The sequence below is a fragment of the Manis pentadactyla genome, chromosome 4 (genome assembly GCF_030020395.1).
Source record: "Manis pentadactyla isolate mManPen7 chromosome 4, mManPen7.hap1, whole genome shotgun sequence".
NCBI classification, from domain to species: Eukaryota; Metazoa; Chordata; class Mammalia; order Pholidota; family Manidae; genus Manis; species Manis pentadactyla.
In genome coordinates this window covers 150,484,478-150,512,035 of record NC_080022.1, presented here as the reverse complement: position 1 = coordinate 150,512,035, position 27,558 = coordinate 150,484,478, and the positions used below count along the sequence as shown (strand labels likewise).

The 27,558-nt window shown below is 37.1% G+C and overlaps 1 protein-coding gene across 6 annotated transcripts in view; it reads left to right on the top strand.

Moving 5' to 3' along the window:
- The window catches only part of ZNF207 (zinc finger protein 207), a 65,231-nt gene extending 43,779 nt beyond the window's left edge, over positions 1 to 21,452 (top strand). For 5 of the 6 annotated variants that reach the window (XR_008997276.1, XR_008997275.1, XR_008997272.1 and 2 more), the window contains one exon: positions 16,841 to 21,452. The gene's annotated coding sequence lies outside the window, so the exon portion shown is untranslated. The remainder of the gene's footprint in view (positions 1 to 16,840) is intronic. The other variant, XR_008997268.1, reaches the window with a different exon arrangement.
- The last annotated feature ends 6,106 nt before the right edge of the window (positions 21,453 to 27,558 follow it).

The window sequence follows — 27,558 nt, the reverse complement described above, 5'->3', positions numbered from 1 at the left end:
GTGTGTCTTCATTGCACTTCTAAAACCTAGCATACTTCTTCATGGTACTTAAAGAGAGGCACACACTTAATTGCTGAATTCAACTGATTAGCCAATACTGTGTTCATTGATTGCATCAAAACAGACTAGAGGTTGAGATAGATGTGTGCCTTTATTTGAACGTTGTGCAATTTAAATCTGACTAGTCATCCTGATCTTTTGAACAGAATCTTTAGAAAGTACTTATTGGTTGGCTAAAAATAGCCCTTTCCAACAGCAAAGGTCTCTTGGTCCTGAAAAACAATGTAATTTGTGTTTTCTACGGAAGATTAGAAGGATTTTTTGAAAAACTTTTCCTATGGGAAATTTGCCAGAAAAAGTTCTCAATTCCTACATAGTGAAAGATAAGCTCTAGTTTTAGAATAGAAGTAGGCTAGACTAGGGATTGCAAACTGAAATACCTGTAAAAATCAGGTAATAAGAAATGGGTGAAATAAGCCAATTGGAGTGTAGTTAACTCAGGACTTTTTTTAAGCAAGGTTCATGTTGTCTAATGTTCAGTGAAGGTTGACAAATATTACAGAAAAGCTAGAAATCTTCAAATTTGGTAAAAAGGTAGCTGTTAAAACCGGTATGGGTGAAACATACTAACTATAGGACAGTTCTGTGGATCACAGGACTGTGGCCCAGTGTGGATTTCTCGGATGGATGCTGATGTTCGCGGGAATTTATCTAGTGGTTTTCCATAGCAGGAAACCTGATAGTCTCAGAAAGAAGATTTGATAATGGACAAGAGACAAATAATCTGTCAGCATAAGGGAGCATGATGCTGGGGGGAACAAGACTGGTGCAATTAAACCAGGAATCAGCTACTATGATCCAGCTGCAGATTGTAGGGAATAAGTACAGGAATTGGTGTTTAGCATCAGGATTTCAGTTTCTAGAAAGATTTCTGGGCAATGCAGTACCCCAAGACAATTGAGATTACACAAGTAAAACTTCAGAATTATCAGTGAATATTTTGGGTGGGAGAAGACACATCTTGGAAATAGCTGTAGTGGGTGACTAAGTTTCTTACTCTATAGTGTTTGCAAGAGGTTATTCTACCTCTGGTTCATAGTGCCTGGCATGTAGTGGACAATATGTGTTTGTTATATTGAGTAGGTTCATTTCTATGACGTTATACTCAAATCAAAAAAAGCTGTGAATAACTGTCAGGGTCAGGGTATTGACAAAACATACTTGAGTCTTCTTTCTCAATCAGCAGATAGTGAGACAAAAAGGGAAAGAATTTAACTTAGTAGTTCATAATTACTAAGAGCACAGAATCTTATCCCAGGAAATTTGTACAAAGTTGTACACAGTTGTACAAGGTTGTAGGGAATAAGTACAGGAATTAGTGTTCAGCATCAGGATTTCAGTTTCTAGAAGGATTTCTGGGCAATTCAGTACCCCAAGACAATTGAGATTACACAAGTAAAACTTGAGAAATATCAGTGAATATTTTCTACAAAGGTTCATACTGTACCTTTTCTAGAAAGTATATTTTTGTTTAAAGTATTACATATTTTTAAAAATCCAATATGGATCAAATTTTAAAACAATAGTTGCCCACCCCCAGTCACAACCCCAAGTAAGAACTACTTTTAATATTTCTCTTGGCTTCACCTCAGATACTTAACATCCTTCTGTGATTGACATAAATACTGTCATCTATTGATTTCTACTATCTTAGGCAAGGAGTTAGCTCACTTGTTACATCTCACCATACCTTCCCCCTTTATGTAATTATATCACTCCTTTTGTTCCACTATTTGTTACCTCTGTAACATATCTTTATTCCTTGTTCATCAACTAAAGACAATCTCACCTCCTGGCTTAGTGTTTTAAAGATTTCATCATCCTTTCATACTCTTCTTTCCACCTTTCACTTTCTTCTTTGGACAGTTAAATCTCTGTCTCTTGTTTAGCCTGCTTTTGTTATATCCTTTATTCCTCTAATTTTTCAACAATAGTGTAAGCCTTTGGAATGCCTCTTTCCTGTTGTATACCTTTTATAAGGAAAATTCATCATGCAGTGTTACAGAAGTTTGCAGCTCCTCAGTGCTTTCTGATAGATGTTTCCATATTTAGAATGGAGGATAATGTTGCCAAGCTCCACTCATGTGACAGGTACTGTTAAATCAACCTTTTTGTTTGGCATTTAGGAAAAAAAGTAGCCCACAACAAGTCAGATCAGGAAGAAGAAATTCGTGGAGAGAGAGAGAGAGAGTGGGTGTGTGTACATATATATATGTATGTATGTAGATAAATACCCAGAATATTTAAAGCATTTAATTGATGAGAAAAAATGTAATCCAAATGAAAAAGTGGGCAGAGGGTACCGACCGGCAATTCACAGAAGTCTAGAATAGCCAATATATGAAAAGATAATTTCACTAGTAAAAAGGAAATGCAAATTAAAACAAAAGTGCAATACCATTTAAAAACTTATTGCATTGGCAAAAATTAAAGTCTGATGTTAAAAAATGTTGGCAAAGATGTGAAACAACATACATACTGCCAACGGGGATGTATTTTTGCTAGCAACAAAACCCAACTATAATATCATTTAACAAAGTGAAGTTTTTCTCTTGTAACAGCCCAAGCATAGGGCTGGTACGTGTTTGTGACACACATTCCTTTTAATTTGCTGATGTGTCACCTTTAATAGGCACCTTTGTTCACAATAGCTACTCTAGCTACTGCCATTATATCCATCTATCAACCAACAAAAAGGCGAGGGACCATCTTGTCGTTTTAAGGCTCAAATGGATCAATTACCTCTGCTTGTGCCATTGGTCAGAACTTACGTACATGGCCACAGATAGTTACAAGAAATCATGAGAACTGGTATTATATATTATAGTTGGTTATGCACCCATCTAAAATTTGGAAGATTTGTTATTACTGAAAAAGGCAAATTAATATTTTGGACTTCTTAGCAGATGTTGCCATGTACAGTAAACTAGTTCAAGAGCACTTTGGAGAGCAATTTGGCAAGGTTCAGTAAAGTTGGAGATGTACATATCCTTACACCCCATTTCCACTTCTAGATACGTATCTTAGAGAAACCAGACATACAAGGAGAGGTAGGTACAGAAACCTTACTGTGGTATTATTTGTAACTGAAAAATTGGAAACAACCAAATGTTCATCAGTAGAAGAATGATAACTTAAATATGAATAGATAAATGTAGAAAAATACAGCAGTTAAAATGAACCAGGTAGAGGTATGTATGAACATGGGTAAGTACGTAACATTGTGGGATAAAAGCAAAATACGTTATAGCTTAAGCCTGATCTTCAGCTGATCTTCAGCTCCCAATGCAGTGTGCCTTCTGCCACCAATACTCCTTGTCCTTCATGTTATTTTTCTGTACAACCAGATCCTATCCATACACAAAAATATCACGTGCTTCACAAAGCCATTAGTCATTCACTTGGAAGAAATTTGTCTTTCTGAATGTCCTTAATTATTGTTCACAGTTGAGCTTAATGATAATTACATGTTTACGTTTTGGCTCCCTTACTAGAGGCAATACGCATAGTGCTTAGGATTTGAGGTTCTCGAACAGTTTGGGGTTGTAAACTCAGCGTCACATTGTAGTTATATGAAGGTATGGTGATAACAGAAAGGGCAAGTTACTCATCCTCCAGGTCAGTTTTCTCATCTTTAAAATGGGATTAAGTGAGCTACTAAATGTAAAACAACACAAGATCTGGCACACAGCATGCAATTTAAGTGTTTTTGTTAATACTGTTCTTAATTCATGAAGCTCTGAGAGCCAGATCTAGTGTTTGATAAGTGTTTGGGTACATAGTATGGGCTCAATAGATATTTGATGAATGAACAATAAAATTAGTACTTAAGGTATGTAATCTCCCCCAAATACTTAATAATTGATTTATAAGAGAACTGGGTAAATATTTAATATGATGCTGCTGGTACCCTACCAGGTAATAACTCACCTTGCTGGCAGCCATCCTAACTACCTAATACCTTGCCCATAGTTCTTAACCAGACAGAACCCAGGATCTTGGGATTATGTATATTAGGCATTTCTGGTCCAGACACAGCCTTTGTGAGGCCACCCCATGAAAATTTTATCCTTTGGAGTTGGAAAGAAGTGTTTATTTAAATTTAAAAGTTGAGATTATTATACATGGATTTTTATAATTTAGTGATAAATCTCTTAGTTTTGCTTGACCAAGAGGTTTGGATCCAAAGTAGATTTCTTTTGCTGTTTTTTGAAAAAGTAGATAGTTTATATCTTGAGTCTAGGATGTAGTCTAATATTTTAGGGATATTGACAGGAAATATGAACATATTAATATATATTAATAATGCCTTGAATTTATATTCATATCTGTATAAATTGGTGCTTCCTTGAGGAGTTGGTTTCTCTAATTTACTGTTTGTGAATGTCCACTTTTAGTACTAAAAAATAAAACTAGAGCATATCACTAAAGTTTGATTGCATGGGCCTTCATCTGTATTGGTGATAGGGTCTAATGCTCTGAATGTAAGGATTTACATGTATGACTCCCTATCTGACCTGTGTCCCTAATCTCCACTGCTGGAGCCCCTCAGTCTCAACCACAGGCCAAGCTAAACCTAAGACCCTGGACTGACATCCTCCTTGCCCTCAGCTGTTGAACTCATTCTGACTTGAGTGTGATTTTAGTATCTGAGCCCATGTCTTACTTCCACCTTCTCTGCCATCTTCCACCTTTCAAACTGACCCTTTTGTTTCTTGGCATACATGATAGCAAGTTCAAGATGCTGCTCCATCTGCTGCCAGATCTGTCTTATGATTTTTCATGAACTACTAAACTGCCTCAGTTTCCATGTATGATAAAGGACAGACCAGACCAAACAGACATATATTGAAGCAAACTAAAGTTGATACTTGTGCACCACCCCCTCCACATTGGACTGTCCCCATTGCAGACCAGCTGCTGTTTCATGAGACCTTCCTAACAAATACTGCATGACTGATCATTTCTCACAAGACCTTTAGATGTGACTGAATATTTGACCTCTCCCCTTTTGGTTCCACTGAATCCATAGAACATTTTAGGATGCTGGCAAACAGGTAGTTGAAATGTGAAATCTTTTCCAGTTCCCTCTTTCAGAATTTGGTTCGTTCTTTTTGTATCCATAGCTCCATATTTATTTGCCTGTTACAGTAAATAAGGTAGTAAAGACAGTAAATGTTTAAAAAAAGATTTTAAGGTTGATTTTTTTCTGATTACAAAATACATTCATTTTTTAAAATGTGGAAATAAGGTGTGACTTCCGATTGAGTTAGTGAAGTGCATACTTCAACACAATTCCTCTGCCTCAAACACCTAGCAGTAACATAAAATAGTTAAAGAAAAGAGAGAGATGTTTAAAATGGGAGAGAGAGCCTTAGTGGTGAGTGAGGCTCACCATGGGACTCAGGCTTTGGCTCTAGAACCTGGGTGGCTGTTCGTAGAACAGACCTTGCGAGCCTCCGTGACCAAGGTAGACAAGCTAGTCAGTGATTGAAGCCAGGGCTTGGAAAGAAAGCACGTCAGATCGTGAAAGCAGGCTGATAAAATTGTTGACTCACTGCCTGCGACTATTGTTTTGTAAAAAAACTGGGCTCAGTGAGAGTGAATGAGAAAATAACATTTTTTGCTTTTTGGTTTTTTGTGTTTTTTTTAATGGCTTAATGACTGGATCTGTGAGGTAGTATCAGAACAGTAAGCTCAAAACACTACTTAGGACCTAGTTCTTAATTGAAGGCTCTGGAGGAACAATTGAAGACAACTGTAGCCTTCCAGATAGAGTGGGGTAAGAAAAAGAAAAGGGAGAGATTTTAAAAACAAGCAGAGAGAACCTTAACCTTAAGTAAAACCTTTCAAAGCTATTGAGAAACTTAATTCTAGGACAGCCAAAAATGATCATCATGGATGATGATGATCAACATGATTTACACAAGTTGAAAGTAATTTATAGGACAATATGATATATGCTCAAAGAGGTAAAGAATAACATCCATTTAAAAAGAGCATAAGTTTTGAAGCAAAATAGGCAACAACAAAATAAATGCTTAAAAAAGAGCCTAACAGGAATTTTGGATATGGAAAATGTAATTACTGAAATAAGACACTCTAACATGGACATGTTGAAAAGATAGTAAGTGAACTGGAAGATACTAAAGAATTTTCCTGAAGTGTAGCAGAGTGGATAGATAAGAATTATGAAGTGTTAGAGAATTAATTTAAACTTAAAGACTCCAAAATGTATTGAAATGGGAGTTCTACAGCAGTGTTCCTGAGCCTCAACACTATTGACGTTTTGGGCCCAATAATTCTTTGTTGTGGGGTTCTGCCTTGTGTATTATAGGATGGTTAGCAGCCTCCCTGCCAGCTTTCTCCTATATGCGAGGAGCACACCAGTCTCCAGATACTGCAAAAATTGTGCCTGGTTGAGACCACACTTCTAGAGAAATGGAGTAGAGGGAATGGCAGATAAGTAATATTTGAGAAAACCACTGAAAAACTAGATTCAACAAAATGCAAGAATTTTCAGAGGAGGTGTTCATCCTGAGGACCAGGCAGAATAAAAGATAATACACGACTTTAATACAAACCCTCACTTAAAATTTTTAAAGATTCACTTCTGCAAAAAGAAAAGTGAATCCAAAGGGAAGGTGAGGATGTCAAGAAGCAAAAGTAGTTTCTGTAATGGAAAAGGTAGTGGCTAAAAAAAATAATCTGAACATAGAAACTGATTTAACAAGTCAGTACATTTAAACCAACTATTGACTCAACATGTGTGTGTGTGATAAAAAAGCCTGAAATAAAAATTTAAGCCAACAGCCCTGAAATGTGTTGGTCTCAGATCTCCTTTTAAAATTACTGAAGGCCCAAAGAGCTCTTGTTATGTGGGTTATATCAATATTTACCACATTAGAAACTGAAACTAACATTTGAAAATATTTCGTTTACAAATTATAAACCCAGTACAAGTTAATATTTTTAGGAAAAATAACTTTTAAGACAAAAAATATGTGACATTTATTTTACATTTCTGCAAATTGTTTGGCTTAATAGACAATTCTTGTACATGAATCATTTTAGTATATGTATATATGAATCACATAAATACTTATTTCTGAATTGAAATACATGGAGAAAATTCAGCTTTACACAGATATGTAATTTGAGAAGGAAGTATTTTAATAACCTTTTTGCTTGAAAGCTTAAATTTTTTTTTGTTGAAACAAACACTGAGTTGTTTTCCTTAAAATAACAGGCTCACTTCATTTTTTAGGAAATGTCTGTCAAACATACCCATGTCTGTAGAACCGTGGTTTGTCTGCCAGTTGTTCTTTCAAGTACAAATATTGTGCTGTAGAAAAAAGTGGCCAATTAAGCTTAGATCAGTCACACAAGTGCTTTTCCATGAACCATCATAACTGCGTGTGGCTTAAGTGCTTTACCATGCTTCCCACATCGTCACTCAGAATTTTAAAAAGGCATGTATTCGTGGGTCAAAATAAAATTAACAATTCTTACTGCCTCATCAAGGACGTTTTTAAGCATAACTGGCTCCCCACCCGCCACCTCCTGTGAGAGCATAACAATGAATACAATGACTGTTGTAACAGTTTGGTACCACTGCCTTGGTTCATGCAAAGGGACCAGCTGTTTTGCTCATCACTGCTTTTGAGTCATCAATGCAAATGCCATCAGAATGGAAAAAAAGCATCTGGATACTATAAAAATAGCTTTAACCTTGCAGATTCTTTAAAGGGTCTTGGGAAACACACTCTGAGAACTGCTGTTCTAAATTGTAATAACAAGAGAGGATTTGTCCAATGATGTGCTAAGATCCTCTTTGTCTTCCAGGAGGAAGACAAACATAGCTGCAGAAAATGTAGAGTTAAGTGTGCCCTTTAAAAACTAGTAACTACTGGGGAAAAAAAGACATAGAGGTTCCAAACAACTATAAAGGGAAATACAGAAATTATCAATTCAATAGAAGGCAAGAAAAGAAAATAAAAAAGGGTAACAAATACACAGAAAACGCTATATGAGGAAGTAAGTCCAGCTAAGTGGTCACAATAAATGTGAAGTGATTTAACTCCTCTGTAAAAAATTAGTTTGTCGTTGTGAGAAACACACTCACTGGTCTAAATTCAGTAAGTGGACACGGAGACAGAACAGCGGAGCGAGGATTTAATGTCGGCCTTGCAAGGTCGGGTGTCTGGTGGGCAGGCACACCTGGGGAGTTTGGCGCCAATAATTTTATCTCCTAGTGCGCGAGTCCCTCCCTTGGTTCCTCATTGGGTGAGTACACAAGATTCACATTCTTTCCCGGACGTCGCCTAAGCCATTTATATCTTTCTTTTACATTTGTCTTAATTTTATTGGTAGGTTTAAAAAACTCAAACAGGTATAGCCAGGCCCTTATCAATTCCCCCACCCCCACCCTCAGCCTGAGCAGCTTCCACCACTTGGCCCTTTGTTAATACCTTACTGTTAAAATGTTTTAAACCTCCTGGTGGGAATAAATCACATTTAGGTTTTATGCTGTTTTCTAACAGTCATACTGGATTTTTATGAATCCATCTCTAAGCTGCTTAAAAGACAGCTAAAACCTAATTTTGGAAAATGTTGAAAATGAGAAAATTCAGGTAACTAGTAACTAAAAGTTTGTACAGCATTATTATTGGACAAAATTATATTTAAGGACATTACCAGTAAAAAATGATCTAAGAAGATAAAACTGCATCTTCCAATGTACTCACTGACAATTGCAAGGAAAAGATTACCTTGTCATGGTTGAAAAGTTTGATGTAGCTCTATCAGAAATTGGTATAGAATTTTAAAAAGTAACAGCTTACAAAAAACAAAAGCATGCTTATACACGTTACAATTAGTATATGCAACAGAAAAAACTAATAGCAACCAACTCATTCTATGATTCTTGTTGCAAGATTACAACCTTTATATAAGAATGAACAAGGTAGTTCAAGAAAGAAAACTGGAAATTAATCTCATGAGTATAAATTAAAAACGATTCTAGCAAGTTTAATAGTGTGCTAAAATAATATATAATGCACAAAGAGGATTTATTCTGGAAATGCAAGAATTTAAAAATTATTTTAAAATGTCGTATTTATTACTCCTTTGCTCAAAATTCTCCAGTGGCAAGATAAAAGTTCTGCCCTGAAGGCCTTTGTACCTGTGGTTCATTCAGCCTAGCATGGGCTTTGTGAGATCTTTCCTCACATGTCACCTCAGTGAGCCTTTCCCTGACTATCCTACTTAAGTTTTATTTTCTAGCTAGCACTTCTCATCCTCCTGAGTACTTACCACAACGTGTTGTATTGTATTTCATCTTCTAGTTATTATCTGTCTCCCCAGCTAGAATTTAAGCTTCACGAGGACAGGGTATCATATCCAAGAAATCATTGACATACCCAATGTCATATCCAAAGCACTTTTGCACACTTTACTTCATTTATGTCCCAAAGATAGTGAAGGAGGTTTATTTCAACTCAGCGATCATTTATAGAGTGGATTCTATACTAGATCTTGGGGAACCAAAGATAAGACAAGGACCCTGACCTCAGTAATATTGTCAGGTAACAGGACTATACAACCAGAAGTGTAAATGTGAAAACAATTAGGGGAGCACAGATTGGGATGTGGTAATGATAGACAATATGATTCATATATACATATATTAAAATGAACATAAGATTCATATATAAGAATCCAGTTGTCTTCTAGTAAGTCAAACATTAAAGGTTTGCAGAAATGTACAACTAATGTCACTCATTACCTTGTCTTAGAAAACAGTTATTTTCCCTAAAGATGTTAACTAGTACTGGGCTTATAACTTTGTTTTTCAGCAATGTTTTAGATAATGCTTTGGAGGTTTGTATTGTTATTTTTAGGTCTGAAAAAAGATGAAGAGAAATAAAACAATGACAAATCTAGGGATTGAAGTACAGGAAACAAATCAAACAGTAACACAAAAGCCCTTGAAATGAAGAACAGAAAATCTGTGATTTTAGTAATTATTAGTTCCACAGGGGTATTAAAGTGATCAGGTATCAGTAACAAGGGGGAATGGATTTTTAAGTTTTGAGAAGTAGGGAAGCCATTACTTTAGGGTGTGTCTCATAGCTACTCAGAAAATTTTGCTTTTTCTTCAGTTGGGCATCAATGATGAATAAATACTCCATTCATATTAATTACCCTGAATGCTTCCACAATACATAGGCATTATTAATTACACTGATATAAATCTATATACCAAAGAAAGTATGCAAGTTTGCAGATTCCTTTGTGCATTGTGTAAATTCCTTACCTCACCTGAAAGTGACCCTGTAAACACTAGACCAAAAGCTTTGTTAGGAGCTGGTTTTCTTTTGGAATGGGATCCCCTCCTTTTGATAATTTATTCTAACAGAAGACCTCTTCTCAGTACAATAATGGAATTATTTTGAGCAATGCTACCATCAAACCAGAGAAAGCTAGCATTCAGGGCAATCCTAGGGCTCGCTGTCTTCTTCCCAAGGCCAAGTCCAGCTTTTCCACCAGGAGTGGCCTGTGGATGGCAGGCTTGGAATACCTGGTAGGAGGCATATATTAATGTTGCCTAGTCATCTTTTCTGGTTGCTTTTGTGTTATTTAGATGCAGATTTTATCAGTGACTGACCATGACATCAGAAGAACTGAATGCAAGTCCTGATGTTTTCTGAGAACAGGCCTCTGTTATACAGGTCTTATTACTAGGCAAAGACAGTGGTAAAATACAGGCTGATCAGAAGCATTATGCATAATGAAACCTTGCAACTCTGTGTGTATCAATGTATGTGGTGTATGTGTGTGCATGTGTGCAGATTATGAGTTATTAAAGATGACTAACACTGACTGAAGCAGTAATCTCTAATGTATAAAAGAAAAAAAAAACGGGTTTGAAAGACCCTCCCTGACAAGACTTCATGGGTCTGACAATATGCTAGTACTTCTGTGTTGCCATATTGAGGACATGTTCATCAGGTCCTGGAAGCAAAGGCAGGGAAGAGGCCCCTGGAATTAACTAGCTTGCACCAGACACTCAGGTAAATGTAGGACAATTATTTGGCTGAGAAAATTCCCAAGTGAAGTTACATATGTGAAAGTTTCACCATCAGTTACTTGATAAGCACCCCTGTTCTAAGGAGCTAAGATCGAGAGACAGACCATGTCACTTCACTACTAGTCTGTGGCCACCTAACACTAGCGCTTCTAATCCTGTTCTAACTTGTGCTCCTTATTAATCATTTCTCTTCTACCCAGTGGAAGAACACCAAATGGAGCCAGTCGTGGACCTGATGAAGCCCTTTATAAGTGACTGTAATGCTATGAATGACAGTTCTTGCACAGGATGGGTTTCCAAATAAGCCCCTGGGATAGAGTATAATTTCAGAGGCCTGAGAAAAGCCTGAGAACTCCTCAGAAAGATGTGGATGTGTAAAACACCAGTTCTTTCTTTTGTTTTTTAAACAACATTATTTAGATACAACATATTATACAATGCATCCATTTAAAGTGTAAAATTCAGTGGCTTTTAGTATATTTACAGAGTTGTATAGCTATCACCACAATCAGTTTTAGATTATTTTCATCATTCTCAAACCCTGTGTCCATTGGCAGTCCCTCCCCACTTCCCTCCAATGCCCCCAGCCCTAGGCAACAATCTACACTCTGTTTTTATACATTTGCCTACTCTGCACATTCATAGAAATGGAATCATACAATATGGGGCCTTTTGTGACTGGCTTCTTTCATTTAGTGTAATGTTTTCAAGGTTCATCCACATTGTAGCATAGATCAGTACTTCATTTTTATGGCTGAAATATTCCATTGTATGTATAGACCACATTTTATTTATCCATTCACCAGTTGTTGGTCCTTTGGACTAGTTCCTTCTGAATTCTCTCTTTTACGTGGTCTTCACAGAGAAGAGACGCACAGAAGATAACTTGACTTTACTAACTCCATGATGAAAGCCCTGAAGTAGGTGTTTCCTAGTGTGCACGACTTAATCCACTGCATTACCTGAACCAAATATGAAGATTCAAATGACAGAACCAATGTTCCTCAACTCTTCTAGTGTATTTAATGGTACTGTTAAACTATTTACTTGTCCTGGTGGCTCCTAATTTCAGATTAAACACCTTTTGAATTTTTTTTTCTTTTTTTACAGTTGTAACAAAAATACAGGGACAGGGTTGAAATTGGGAAAGGCAGATAGGCAAAATTAAAAATCACCTGTCATCCCAACACTCAAGGACAACTAACTTTAACATGCTTTTAAGAATGAATTTATTTGTGGAAATGGTACATCACAAATTCTGAAAAATGTAAAAAATCAGTAAATCACTTCAAATCCCACCATCCAGAAATAACTTCTAATATTAAGTTAAAAGCATTCCAAACATCTTTCCCTTTAATTACATATATAGAGAGAGAAGGAAAGATGGATGAACAGATAGAAAAAAGTATATAAATGAAACATCATACATGATGATTCTTAACAAAAAATAATATTTTACTTTAATTTTATGGAAGAGTTTCTGGTCCCAGGTGGTGAATTAAGCACATCCTGCAGTTTCAGTCCTTTCCCCCAAACTCTAGAAATTATAGGGAAAAAAATTAATGTTTTCAGAGATGTGCTCTAAAACAAGATGAAGTATCAGAGATTGTGAGAAATTCCTGACTAAAATCGGGTGGGGTAGAACTGAAGAGGGTAATGGCAGTCTAATGTGCTTGTGGCAGTCTAATGCCACAAGAAGTGGGGGCTCCATTCTCAGATGGGAGGTGCTGCAAGCTGGAAGTAGGAAAAAGCCTTGCAATGGGAGCTGGGTAGTAAAGCCGTAGCCTCCAGACCTATTGTCCCTGTAGCCCGCTCCATCCTCCCTTCTGTAGGCCATCCAACTGCAACCACTCTCTCCAGATAGAAGCAGTATCTCAGAGCTAAGTCAGTGTCTCAAGTGGCTGGCAACATCAAGGATAAATGAGTACTGAAGCCCAGAAAACTAGCTGCTGAGGACACCATTGCTCACAGCATATTCTACCCATTTTTCAGTCTTACTGAAAACCACCTGCAGCAGAAACTCCGAAAGCAAATTCGCACCTCCCTCAACCACACTCCTAACTCCAAGGTCAGCTGCCCAAGTGGAGAAAGTGCCAATCTAGTAGGGATCTCAGTGGGAAAAAAAAAAAGGACTTATGATAAAGAATCTCCAGATACTTGAGTAGCACCTTGAAATAGGGTTAAAAAACCAGAAGAATTTCACTGGAAGAAATGTAACTAAGAGAATTGGAGCAAACTTTTAGAATATGCATAGAGAGATGGCAAGGATATTGCATCTATGCAACAAGAACAGGTATTATAAAAATGAACTAAATTGGAGATGTTGACAATCAAAAATGTGACTTAAAATAAAACATTCATTAGGATGGGTTGATTGGCAGAGTGGATATGCTGAAGAGTGAATAGTGAGCTGGAAGATTGGGTGGAGAAATGCAGAGTGCAGTAGGGAAAGAGAATGCAAGAATGAATGACATGGAGGTAGATGAAGCAGTGCTAACATCAGTTTAATAGGAGTGATAGAAGAAAGTGGAAAAAATGGGGGAGAGGTGGCAATGTGCTCTGTTACTCCTACAACTACCATTCCCTGACTGTTCCCTGCCAGCCAGGCTCTCCCAACACAGACACTGAAAATTTCCACAGATGGCTTTTCCAGCCACCTTGAAGCTGGGGGCATGGATGTGTGACCCAGTCCTGGTCAACGGGACCTGACAGGAGTTGTGCTAGGAGATTTCCATGAAAGATATTTCTCCATGATGCCAAGATTTTCTCAAGGAACACCTGCTTTCCTGCTTTTGGGTGCAGTTGTATGGATAACGAGCTGCAGTGACCATCCTGTAGCCCCGGGGGGTGGCGGGGTGGGCAAAAGTAATGCCGAGAATTGCTGAACAGAAAGATGGCCCTTGAGTCCTTACATATGTTAGATATCAATCCCCTATTAACTTGGTTTATGTGGTGTCTTTTATGTATGGAAATAATTTTGATGTACTCCAATTCTTGTTTTCCTGTACAGTTTGTGCTTTTGAAGCTTTGTGGGTCACAGAGTTTCATCCCGTATAGTTTTACTTTCACAGTTGGTTCCTTAACTCCTCTGGAGTTTGCTCTTATAGGTGATGTCGGCTAGCAAGCAGCTTTGTTTTTCTCCATATAGTGAACCAGTTTTCCCAACTTCACCTTCTTTCCCCATTGATTTGTGATATATCCTTTATTGTATATTAAGTGTCCATTATAACTGGGTCCTTCATAGAGTTCTCTACTTTGTTCCATTTGTCTAGCAAATACCTTATTATGGCCTTGCAATATGGCTTAATATCTGGTTGAGCAAGCCTCCTTTTCCCCATTTATTCTTCTGAAAAGAAAATAAGTGTTGCAACTAGAAATTCTATTCCTGCCAAACCACCACTCAAATTTGGAAAAGAAATATGTAAAGAGGCACACGAGAAGCTTAGAAAATTTGCCACCCATAGACTTACTCTGAAATAACTATTTTTAGCTATATTAGTTAGATTTTTCTAGGGACTCAAAAATGTGTTTTACGGGCCTTGGAGTTAACCCAAACATTAGTGGGTGAAGGGATTTTATTTCACTTATTAAAATGAGATTTGACATAAAAACAATTTGATACCTCAGGAGATATTATCTCTGTCAAGAAGCACAACAAGGAGGGCAATAACTTAAGATAGAGCATATCAGATTTAACTTGAAACATTTACTCTGCTTGATGGAGACTAGCTGGCTGGCTTGTAACTGTTTTGTATCGTCACTTTTCCTATTGGCATAGAGAATGGCAAGTGATGTTATTGCTCCTATATAAACAAAGTATTTTTAGGTTCACAAGATTGCTTTCTCCAACAACAGTGTGATATTTTTTTCATGTCACATTTCTCTAAGACAGAACTATACTTTCCAGTTTCACAAATAATTTCTTCAAAATGCTGAAAGGAAAATAAACGTTGCAACTAGGAATTCTATTCCCACCAAACCACCACTCAAATTTGGAAAAGAAATATAGAGGCACACAAGAAGCTTAGAAAATTTGCCACCCATAGGCTTACTCTGAAATAACTATTTTTAGTTATTTTAGTTATATTTTTCTAGGGACAGGAGCCAGGTTCAGTTTAATCAAGAAATGAAACATCTGCCTCCCCTAAGAGTATTCCAACCTAGGGGGGTACAGAGGATACACTTATGGAGTATGTAATCTTTTAGTTGGTTTCTTTGTTAGAAAATGTGCTTTGCAGGAAGAAAGAAGGAGGAAACAATGAGGTACAAGAAGAAACAATGAGCAAATAAATCAGTGGAACTTACTGTCTAAATGTTAATTGGATTAAAAAGTTTTAAAGTAATTATGAATTAAAATTCCAGTCATAGGAACATGGTAGGTATGTTACATTGGAGCAGGCGAGCCCTCAGCAGACAGAGATAAGAACATGCTAAGGCTCTTGGGATCCCGTCTGTTTGAGGCGAGGACATAGATATTTATTAACTCTAGATATTAGAAAAAAAGTTATGTGTGTAACAATTTAAAGGTCGTCACTAGAAGATTAAAAGTTGAATAGAAAAAAATTGAGTAAAGAAACTTGATCAATCCAGTGGAAGGCAGGAAAGTGACAATGAGGAGATAAAAAAGAGAAAATATACTAAGTAAAAAAAAACAAAATAAAATGGCCAAAATAAGTAAGAATATAGATTTGCATAAAAGAAAATGGATTAAATACACAATTTTTAACAAGCTTACCTTGGATTAAAATCACACATATCCAAATCCAGCTATATATTATTTATAGGGGACATACATAAAACAATATAGAACAGAAAATTATATATTAAACAGAAAAAGTTATACCAGGCAAAGAGTAATCAAAAGACACCTGGAGTAGCAATTTAATACTAGTCAAAATGTGATGTGAAAAAAACAAGGAAATTTAATTTTTATAAAACGAAGAATCCATCTAAAAGATTTAACAATCATATTGTTCAAGTAGTGAGGATATGGAAAAAATGGTATTCTGTCATGCCACTTGTGAGAGGGTTAGGTATGTTGATAGATGGTCATGTTGAAAGAGAAATTTTGCATTATCTAATAAAACTAAAAATGAGCCTTCCTTATAATCCAACTATACTTCTAGGTATACGGAGAAACTTTCACAGGTGTCAGGATGTTCATGGGAGCATTGTAACAGCAAAAAACAAATTGAAGGGTAACAATCTAAGTGTTCATTTATAGTGGAATGGATGAGTAAGTGTGGAATAGTCATACAGTGGAATTTATACAGTTAATAGGGACAAACTGCTCCATAGGCAGTTTATTCAGTAATACAGAATGAAAAAAGCAAGATGCAGAACAATGTATGCTACCATTATTAAATTATTAAATAAAAAATGTGCATACAAAGCAATACTACGTATTAGTTACTGATATCTACCTACTTACCTTCTTCCTCTGTGTCTATTTATCCATCAACTATCTGTCTGTTTATCTGTTTAAACCAAATGGAAAAGTTTTTGCTCTGCATGAGAGGGATGGGACTGGAATGGTGGCTTAAAGGGGACATTAACCTTTTCTTTTTAATGTTTTATTTCCTAAGAAGATGTATCAAATTTGTGACATTTGGAATAATTAATTTTGAGTGGTAGGAATGTAGGTGTTTGTTTTACAATTCATACTACTTTTCTCTATTTTTTTCTTAGAAATTAACAACAAAAGAGGAAATTGAAGTAAAATTGAAGAAACGATTGAACTTCACTAAATATTTCTTCATTGGAAGAGCTATTATTTCCCAGACTATCTGCTCAAAGTCAGGAAAAGAGATATTAAAACATTCAGTAATTGAAATTATTGTATGTTTTAGCTACATGTCTTATTTTTGGACACTTTTGCTAAATATCTTACTATAGAAAGATGAAGAAGTTGAAGTTAACACTGGTAAACTTTCCACCTTCTTTCCCCTGTCCCACTGTTTTTGTAGTTGTTATTTGTCAAGTTTTATAACATTACTTTATGTCCTGTTTAGTATTAGTTCTGTATTTAAATGGAACCACTGCTAACCACCAGCAGAGTTTTCCCTATTGAGTTCATTGTTTTGACCCATCACTGAATTTGATTTTATCAAGTGTTTTTTTCCAGAAAAGTTCTTTGTCCTATATTCCCTGATTTTTTTTTTTTTATGTTGAGAATATCTGTCTGTTTCTATAATATTTGAAAATATCTAGACTGGGTATCATATTTTTGGGTCACATTTTAGTTCTTCTGAAATGTGTGGCAAGATCTCATTGTTTTCTGGTTTTGACCCTTGCCTTAAAGAGATCTGAGACAACCCTGATTCCCAGCTCCCCTTCACCCCTCTTAGTCAACTTGTTTTGTCTGGTTGTCCAAAGAATTTTTTCTTCAACTTTGATGTTAAATAACTTAAATGGGTAGGGATCTGTGTCTACTATTCTGTACCAGCATTTTTTTCTTCCTGGAAATGGTTATTTCCATCTATAATTCATTCCTCATGAATTATTCATGAATAATTTCTTCATTTATAAAAGAAAAGTTTTCAAAAATTATTTCTTTGAAAAATTTTACTGTTTTATTTTTTACTTTACTTCAGGGACATCAGTTATCTTTATGGTAGATGCCCTTTCTTCTTTACTATTATTACCTCTATAGTCTATAAATTTCCCAAAGTCTATAAACTAATGTAAATTACAGTCATGGAACAGTGCTGTAGGTATGGGTGGGCAGAAACAAACTCATCTCAGGTCCTAGAAATAATGAAGATAAAACCCTGCAGAAGATTAGTTCACAATACAAAATGACAACACATGAGAAACAATTCTCCAGGAGGGAGAGTCAGCAGACGTAACAAACTGCAGGATTAGAAACCAAGAACATCAAATAATTATCAGATACAGATTCCCATCCCCCTCAGATATGGATTATACACATTGGTTTAAATGACTAAGAACATTAAAGAAGGAACCTAAAGCATAAGGAAGTAAACAATACTTTGAAAGAAGAACAGTTCTGGAAAAGGACCAAATAAATCTTGTAGAAATGGAAATATATATATTTCAATTTGATTAAAACTTAGTAGTGTATTAAATAGCAGATTAGAAGTAGCTGATTATATAATCAGTGAACTATTAAATTCTTAAAAATTACCTAGAATGTATAGCATCTTACTATGCTGATAGACACTGACTGCAATGGGGTGTGTGTGTGGGACCTGATAATAGGGGTGAATGTTGAAACCACAATGTTGTTTATGTGAAACCTTCATAAGATTGTATATCAATGATACCTTAACTTAAAAAAATTACCTAGAATGTAGCATGAGATAAGGAGATGGAAAAGATAAGAAATATAGTGAAAAGGTGCAGATAATCCAACACAATGATGTCCAATAGAAATATAATATGAGGAACATATGTAACAAGTTCTAGGATCAAGGCTAAAGAAAGTAAAAAGAAACAGGTGAAATTAATCCAAAATATCATTTCAATATATACTCAATATAAAAGTTATAAATCAGATATTTTACATTTTTTTCCTACTGTCTTTAAAATCCAGCATGTATTTTGTATTAACAACATAGTTCAATCTGGATTAGCCACATTTCAAGTGCTCAATAGCCACAAATATCTATGGACTATTGAATTGGGCATAACTTAAATCTAAAAGGATTTCCAGGAGAGAAGAGAGGTAGAGGAGGCAATATTTGAAGAGATAATGGTTGAGACATTTCCAGGATTAATGTAAGACATGAATCCTCAGATGCAGGAAGCACAGTTGCTCTGAAACTGTAGAGAGACGAGGGCAGAAGATACATTAAAATTAATCAGAGAAAATGTTTACCTACAAAGGAACTTCAACTGGACTGAGGGCAGTTATCTTTAATCTCTTTAAAATGCTGAGTAAAAATAAGTGCCAACATAAGAATTTTATACCCGCTGTCAATTAAGAATGAGAGTAAAATGAAGGCATTCTCAGTCAAAAACAAAGTATCACTAGCAGACTTTCACTGTAGGAGAACCATAATAAAACACAAATACAGTAAGCTATCTGTAGATGTGGGGAGAAGTGGTAGCATGAGATTTCCAAAGAGAAGTGAAAAGATAATGACATACATTCTGTACTTTCTAGTGTCTTTGTCCTCTTTAGAACTCCAGGGGTAGTGAGTGTACAGAGTTGAGCAGTCAGTACTAGCCTAGAACTGCCAACCTTAGCTCCTTGTCTCTGCTGCAGCATATGAGGCTGAGAAGGAAGAGTATGACCTCTTGCACAAGTGATGATAGCATTCCCCTATTTGCTCAGCTATGGAATACAAAGTGTTTAAAAAGCTCAGTGAAAAGTTAACAGTTATATGAGGAAAGAAGTAGCTTTGGAATAGGGTAGCGTGGGAGAGATCAGGGCTTTGTAGCATGGTTGGAGTGATGTTGGGACAGAAAGAAACTTAGAGAGGGAAGGGAGGTGGCAAGACCAAGGGTGCGAAGTGTAAGATGGGAAAGAATTGACAACTGATTGCTACCCAACTGCAATAAAAATCACCAATTAAACCTTCCTTTAGCTCTCCAAGAGGGCTCCATGAGAAAGAGGAGTAGTGGGTGCTAACCAGACAATTTAATCAGCGACTTAATTATAATTTGAATAGCTGCCATTTATGGAGCACTTACATGTGTCAGCCATAGTGCTGAAGTGTTCTAGTGTCTTTGAAAATTTAATCTTCAAACACTTCTGTGAATGAGGTTCTTTCTATTGTGGTAAAATATACATAACAAAATTTACAAGTTTAACTTTTTAAGGGTACAATTTTGTGGTATTAGGCACATTATATTGTTGTGCAACCACTAAGGGAAGTGTGTGTATATATATATATATATATATATATATATATACACACACATATATATTTTTAAATTCTTATCTTAGTTACTGCTTTATTTATTTATTTTTTTATTTTGGTATCATTAATCTACAATTACAGAAAGAACATTATGTTTACTAGGTTCCCCCCTTCACCAAGTCCCCCCCACATACCCCTTCACAGTCACTGTCCATCTGCGTAGTAAGATGCTGTAAAATCACTACTTGTCTTCTCTGTGTTGTGCAAGGGAAGTATATTTTAAAAATAATTTTACTGATGGAGGTACTTCTTTGCTTTGTGCAGAGACCCCCACACAGATGCCTTGACTGAAACCCCTAGGACTCTGTCCAGTTTTTCCAGCACCAAGTCTGGCTCTGGCTCTGTCAAGAAGTTGGTATTCAAAAACTATAAAGATAAAGCTCTGATGCTGGAAAAGTACACTGAAGAAACATGGCAAAAATTAAAGGAGGCTATACAAGCTATCCAGAACAACGTCTCCATTAAGTACTCCCTGGAAGAACTTATCAGACTCCAAATTAGGAGGCACAAAGACAAGCCCCAGAGTGGAAACACACATCTACAGTTCCTTGAGAACAAGGTCTGTATTCCCCTGACTGTCCCCAGCAAGCAGTGGATTTGCTGTCACTATGATTGTTGAAAACTTTTGCTCCTTCAATTTATCTGCAAACTTGTATAAACAACTGAAGCGGCTTTGTGAACTCCATATCAAGGCACAAGTTCATCAGTTCAGAGAATGAGTGAAATCATTTGGTACTTGTCTTTCTCCGCCTAGCTTATTTCACTGAGAATAATACCCTCTAGCTCCATCCATGTTGTTGCAAACAATCATGATTAGGAACATTTTTCTGTTCCTAGACAGATCTTATGTTTTTTGGAATCCAGTGTTACCTCCATTTGGGACATGGGCTTGAATTATTTAAATCACACATAATTTGTGATCAGAACATTGAGAGCAAGACTATAGATGGGACTCTTCTGTTGATTGAAAAAGAAAGAAATGGTGAAGCGGTTGATCGACATTTGATTCAAAGACTTTTAAATATGCTTTCTGATTTGCAAATTTGCAAAGAATCTTTTGAGAATAAACTACCCAAAGAAACAAGGAAGTTCTATGCAACAGAGGGAAGGAACTTCGTGCAAAAACAAGAGATGAGTGAAATCATTCGATACTTGTTTTTCTCTGCCTGGCCTACCTCACTGAGCATAACACCCTCCAGCTCCATCCATCTTGCCGCAAACGCCTACTGATCTGAAAAAGCAAAAGAATCCTTAACTGACAGAGACTGCATTGAAAGATACAAGGAAAACCCAAACCAGTTCAAGTATATTGCATAAAACTCTGGCCTTAACCTGAACATATGATACTCTTTCCACTTTCAGTGGGTACCTCATGGTCCTGTCTTTTGAATAAATATGGTGTCTGAATAAAAGCAATGTATTAAAAATATAAATGCAGAATTAAAATTTCCATCAATGTTATCACTTAAAGCATACACCTATATGAGTGAAAATTTGTTTAAATGCCACTATCTACAATGTACTTAATCATCTAAAAGTACCTGGGTTATTTCACACTCTTTGCTATCTATCCTCTATTACGATATGTTTAATGTTGTCTACATGTAGAACAAATTACTTTCAGGAAGAGCAGGAATATATCCAAACATTTAAAGGAAAATGGCAAAATGATTTATATACCTGTATGGTTTAAGCTTTATTTACATATAAGAATTAAAGATATCTATTTGTCCTTAAAAAAAAATAACAATTTTATTGATGACCAAACTCAATCTCAGAGTTTAAGTAATTTGACTATTAATTGGTGGTAGAATGAAGACTTAAGCTCCAGGTTTGTCTGACTTCAAATTCCACACTTTTTCTACAGTATGTAGCTCCTTTCACCAAAAGGAGCTTGAAAGGCGTATTTAAAGATTATAAATCTGGGGCAGGAACCTGAAGGAGTTGCTGGTCTTCCATCAGAGGTGTGATTTTGAAATGAAAAGAAGGTTAATGAGAGGTGTATCATTGCTTGCATAATGACACTGAAACCAGGACTTGGTTTTCTGGACCAAATAATCACTTGCTTATACATATTTGTGATGTTTTCCATGTCCACATACCATATGTGTTGCTATTTAAATTACTCGCTTTATTTTTCATTGTAAATTTATGTCCTTATTTTCAATGGAAAACCAGTAGTACTACTGGCCGTAAGAGAATGTATCCATCAAATCAAGAATAAGGAAACCAAAACTCCATGTGGATTCTGCTGCTTTCTCTCAACTTGTTAAAAAGAAAAATGAAAGTATATTAAGGAGCCATTAAGAACATAGCGACACCACACTGAACCTTTCTTCTTAATATAAAGGATTGGAAGGTATTTGGAAAGGGAATATGTCACACTATTCCAAAAATGGGGAATATGCTATGGGTGGGCCTCAGGAGAGTGGAACCAGGAAGCAGAAAGGTGCTAGGAGCTGAGGCGGCCTCTGTGGAGGTGTTTGGATTCCCTTCCATGACATTCCTGCCCCTCTCCACTTATGTACTAAGTTAGCTCTCTACCATCGTGGGTCTGGTTGGTTCCATGTGACAGATTTTGGTTTCCATTCCTTTGGATTACTGGCTCAGTCTCTTAATTCCCTAATTCCTAAGAGAGGAATTGGATTGATCCAGCTAATCTTTCCAGGCCAGCTCCCATAAACCCTAGGTCACTGGCTAATCTGTGACGGCCCCTTTTTCTCCACCAACCCAATCAGCAACAGTCACATAGGGTAGGACATGGACAGTCGGGGCCCTGTAAGGCTGTGGCAGAATGATCCTAGCACTCATCATCCAGCACATACTCATGGAGTGTTCATCATGTGTGTCCCTATTGTAGGAGATGGCACCCTAACTATGGACAAGATTGACAAGGTCCTTGAAACCTTGTGGAGGGAGGTGAGCTTTAAACAAGTGACAGAATAAAATCACAGGCTGTGTTGTCCCAGGAAGGAAATAAACAGAGTGATATAATGGTTACTGGATTAGAGGTACAGGAGATTACTTTTAATGGGATGGCATGGAAGGCCTCTTTGTGGAAGTGGTCTTGGAGCTGAAAGCCAAGGGGGGAATATAAAGGCTTTGAGGTGGGAAAGAATGTTGACATGTTTGAAAAGAAAGAAAGAAAAAAATAAAGGAACCAGATCAGCAGAGTGTGTTCAGGGCAGAGCAGTAAGAGTTGAAGTTGGAAAAGTAGGCAGCAGCCAGATTATGCAACATTTTGTGGACCCAGTAAGGGGGGTGGTAATCAGACCCTCACAAGGCCCAGACTATTAGACACATACAGAGAATATGAAGAAGGCAACTGGGGGAGGGTGAGTGGGAGCTCTTGGTGGCATTGAGAATGTCACATTCCTGAGAACACCTCACATTTATAGTACTGAAGTTTAGGAACATTGGTTACCTACCAAAGCAGTCAATGAGAAGTAACTACTAAGCAGTGGCTAGCTAGTGATCCTTATGAAATAAATTACTTCCACTGTTATGTAATGGAGATGCTATAGGGCAAGAAAATAACAGTTATTCAACATGTTCCATATTATCTCCTATCCTTACAACCTTGAGAACTAGGGTTCATTATCCTTTTTTCTCAGATGAGAAAAAACAAAGATGGAAGAAACTAAGAAACATGGTAAAATCACTAGCTACTAAGTGGCTGGCCTGGAATTTAAAAGCAAGTGGGTTACTCCAAAACCCATGGTCCTTTTATTGCATTTGCTGTTTGATGCCAGTGTTTGAAAGAAAAAGGTACAACATAGGTTTAGAGATCACAGTCTCAGACTTGCGGAGAAAAGGGAATGATCCAGAATGACAAGTGTAATAAACTAGTCCTGTACGCAACTGTGGACTCAAGATTCCCCCCTTGGTCACTGCCTCCTGAAGTCCACTCTTCCAGCCTCTTGTCTCCTCACCCTGGCAGGTGGCCTTATTGAGTAGGTCCTTTCAAGACAGTCCTGGATAATCTGCCTTTGCACCTTTCCCTTGGCTCATGTCAAACACAGGTAGTGGACTGTCCCATCCTTGCCCTTACCCCTTGTCCTGTTATGGAGTATGTCAGCCAGCTTCTCTAATTCAGAATTCTTCTGGCCAGAAGAGGGTAAACATCTTCATGAATGTGCCTTAAGGCCCCACACTTCTGGAGAGAGATGTCTGGTTCACCTCAAAACTCTCACCATAGTGACTGCACAGAAATGGGCTTGTAAATTTCTGAAGTTAGCAAAACTCACCAGCTTGGGAGCAAAATCTGGCAGACACCCCCAGTCTTTTGTAGTACTCCCATTTTGTAGTGATGTGAGAACTCGGTCTTCTCCTAAGATTTCTTCTGTTGAATTCCTTTTGAACTTTTATATCTCCCTGATGGAGGCTGGAAGTGGATGGTTTCAGGACAGGTCTAGACACTTTTTAGCAGATTCTTTGGGAAATAACTGGTAACTCCTCTTTAGAAGGTGGTTTGTTGTTCTCAGCTTTGGAATTTTTATAGCCCATTAATATTCAGGTACAATATTATTAATTGAACACCAAATTGAGAATGGAGGAATGTCTTTTTTTGAGCAAAGAAAGGCTCAGTTTTACATTGAGCTTCATGGAATCTCAGAGTTAGCAGAAATTTAGAAGTTATTTAATCCAATTCCCCACCAATATCCTGAATCCTGCTTACAACAACTTCATGAGAAGTTATCCAGTTTTCATTTGAACATATCCAGGAACTAGGAATGCATTCCGTTTCAGATCTTAGCTCTGTCAATTACCATATGAGCTTCACCAAATTACTCAGACCTCCCTATTCTCTCACCTACGATAGGGCTGTATATAGTATTTTCTTCATAGTCACAGAGGAGGCAATGTTGATTCTCTTTACAAGTCCCTTTAGGGGACAGTGTATTCCATTTTTGGACTGTCTTTACCTGGAGAAAGATCTTCCTCATACCAAACTGCCTCTGTACATTTTTAGCCCCTTCCTAAAGCTAAGCCTTCAGTGTTCACATAAAATGTCTTTTTTCCTTCCATGTGACAGTCTTCAGACATCTGTGATTTTAGTTGAAGGAACTGAAGATAGTGGAAAGAAAAATTACTTTTTTTTTCTTTTTTGAGCTGGGCTGTTAGACTTCTGCATGACACCTGCAAGAGGAATTTACTGAGTGAATGGGTCAAAGATGATATTTTACTTTCTAGTACCAGTTTTCTCTGACACTGGTGGATTTAATCACAGTCTGGCCAGGGTTCTGTATGACTCTAGCCTGGAAAGTGTGTGTGTGTTTTCTCATCCAGGCGTTGTTAGACACTTGAACACATTTGACAGTGGTATTCTTTGCCACATAGTGAATACTTTATAAGATCGTTTATTGCCCTGAAGGGATGTTGAGACGTGGACGCTACAAAGACAAACAGCTTTCAATGGATATCAATCTGGGTGCTTAAAAACTCTCCAGGCTGAAAACTACAAGACACTCTTGAGAGAAATTAAAGAGGACACTAATAAATGGAAATTCATCCCATGCTCTTGGGTAGGAAGAATTAACATTTTCAAAATGGCCATCCTGCCTAAAGCAATCTACAGATGCAATGCAATCCCTATCAAAATACCAACAGCATTCTTCAACTAGAAGAAATAGTTTTAAAATTCATATGGAACTACAAAAGACCCCAAATAGCCAAAGCAATCCTGAGAAGGAAGAGTAAGGTGGGGGGAATTATGCTCCCCAACTTTGAGCTCTACTACAAAGCGACAGTAATCAAGACGATTTGGTACTGGCACAAGAACAGACCCATAGATCAATGGAACAAAATAGAGAGCCCAGATATAAACCCACACATATATGGCCAATTAATATATGATAAAGGAGCCATGGACAAACAATGGGGAAATGATAGCCTCTTCAACAGCTGGTGTTGGCAAAACTGGACAGCTACATGTAAGAGAACGAAACTGGATTACTGTCTAACACCACAAAAGTAAACTCGAAATGGATCAAATACCTGAATGTAAGTCATGAAACCATAAAACTCTTAGAAAAAAACAGGCAAAACTCCCCTGAATATAAACATGAGCAACTTTTTTCATGAACTTATCTCCTCAGGCAAGGGAAACATAAGCAAAAATGAGCAAGTGGGACTTTATCAAACTAAAAAGCTTCTGTACAGCAAAGGACACCATCAAGAGAACAAAAAGGCATCCTACGGTATGGGAGAATATATTCATAAATGACATCTGATAAAGGGTTGACATCTAAAATATATAAAGAACTTGTGCACTTCAACAACCAAAAAGCAAATAACCTGATTAAAAAATGGGCAGAGGATCTGAACAGACACTTCTCCAAAGAAGAAATTCAGATGGCCAACAGGCACATGAAAAGATGCTCCACATCACTAATCATCAGGGAAGTGCAAATTAAAACCACAATGAGATATCACCTCACACCAGTTAGGATGGCCAACATCCAAAAGACAAACAACAACAAATGTTGGCAAGGATGAAGAGAAACGGGAACCCTTCTACACTGCTGATGGGAATGTAAATTAGTTCAACCATTGTGGAAAGCTATATGGAGGTTCCTCAAAAAACTAAAAATAGAAATGCCATTTGACTCAGGAATTCCACTCCTAGGAATTTACCCTAAGAATACAGGGTTGAGATTCAAAAAGACATATGCACCCCTATGTTTATCGCAACACTATTTACAATAGCCAAGAAATGGAAGCAACCTAAGTGTCCATCAGTAGATGAATGGATAAAGAAGATGTGGTACATATACACACTGGAATACTATTCAGCCATAAGAAAGAAACAAATCCTACCATTTGCAACAACATGGATGGAGCTAGAGGGTATTATGCTCAGTGAAATAAGCCAGGCAGAGAAAGACAAGTACTAAATGATTTCACTCATCTGTGGAGTATAACAACAAAGCAAAAAGTGAAGGAACAAAACAGCATCAGACTCACAGAACCCAAGAATGGACTAACAGCTGCCAAAGGGAAAGGGACTGGGGAGGGTGGGTGCGAAGGGAGGGATAAGAGGATTAAAGGGCTTTATGATTAGCACACATAATATAGGGGGGCACTGGGAAGGAAGTATAGCACAGAGAAGCTTACTATGCTATTGGATGAGGTCTTGATAAAACAAAACAAAACAAAACAAAAAATTCTCCAGGCGAGCGAGGGGAGTTGGAGTTAAGAGGCCTCTTTTGCAGTGGGTGGGGTCTAACTAGCCTGGGGCTCCAATTCTTAGGCACCGCCTCTTTTATATATATATATATATAAATTTTTAAAATTAAGGTATCATTGATATACAGTCTTATGCTCAGGTTTCACATGAGCAACACTGTGGTTATTACACTCCCCCTATTATCAAGTCCCCCCCACATACCCCATTACAGTCACTGTCCATCAGCGCAGTAAGACGCTATAGAGTGACTAGTTGTCTTCTCTGTGCTACACTGCCTTCCCCGTGCCCCCCCTATAGTATGTAGGCACCACCTCTTTACTCGCCGACAG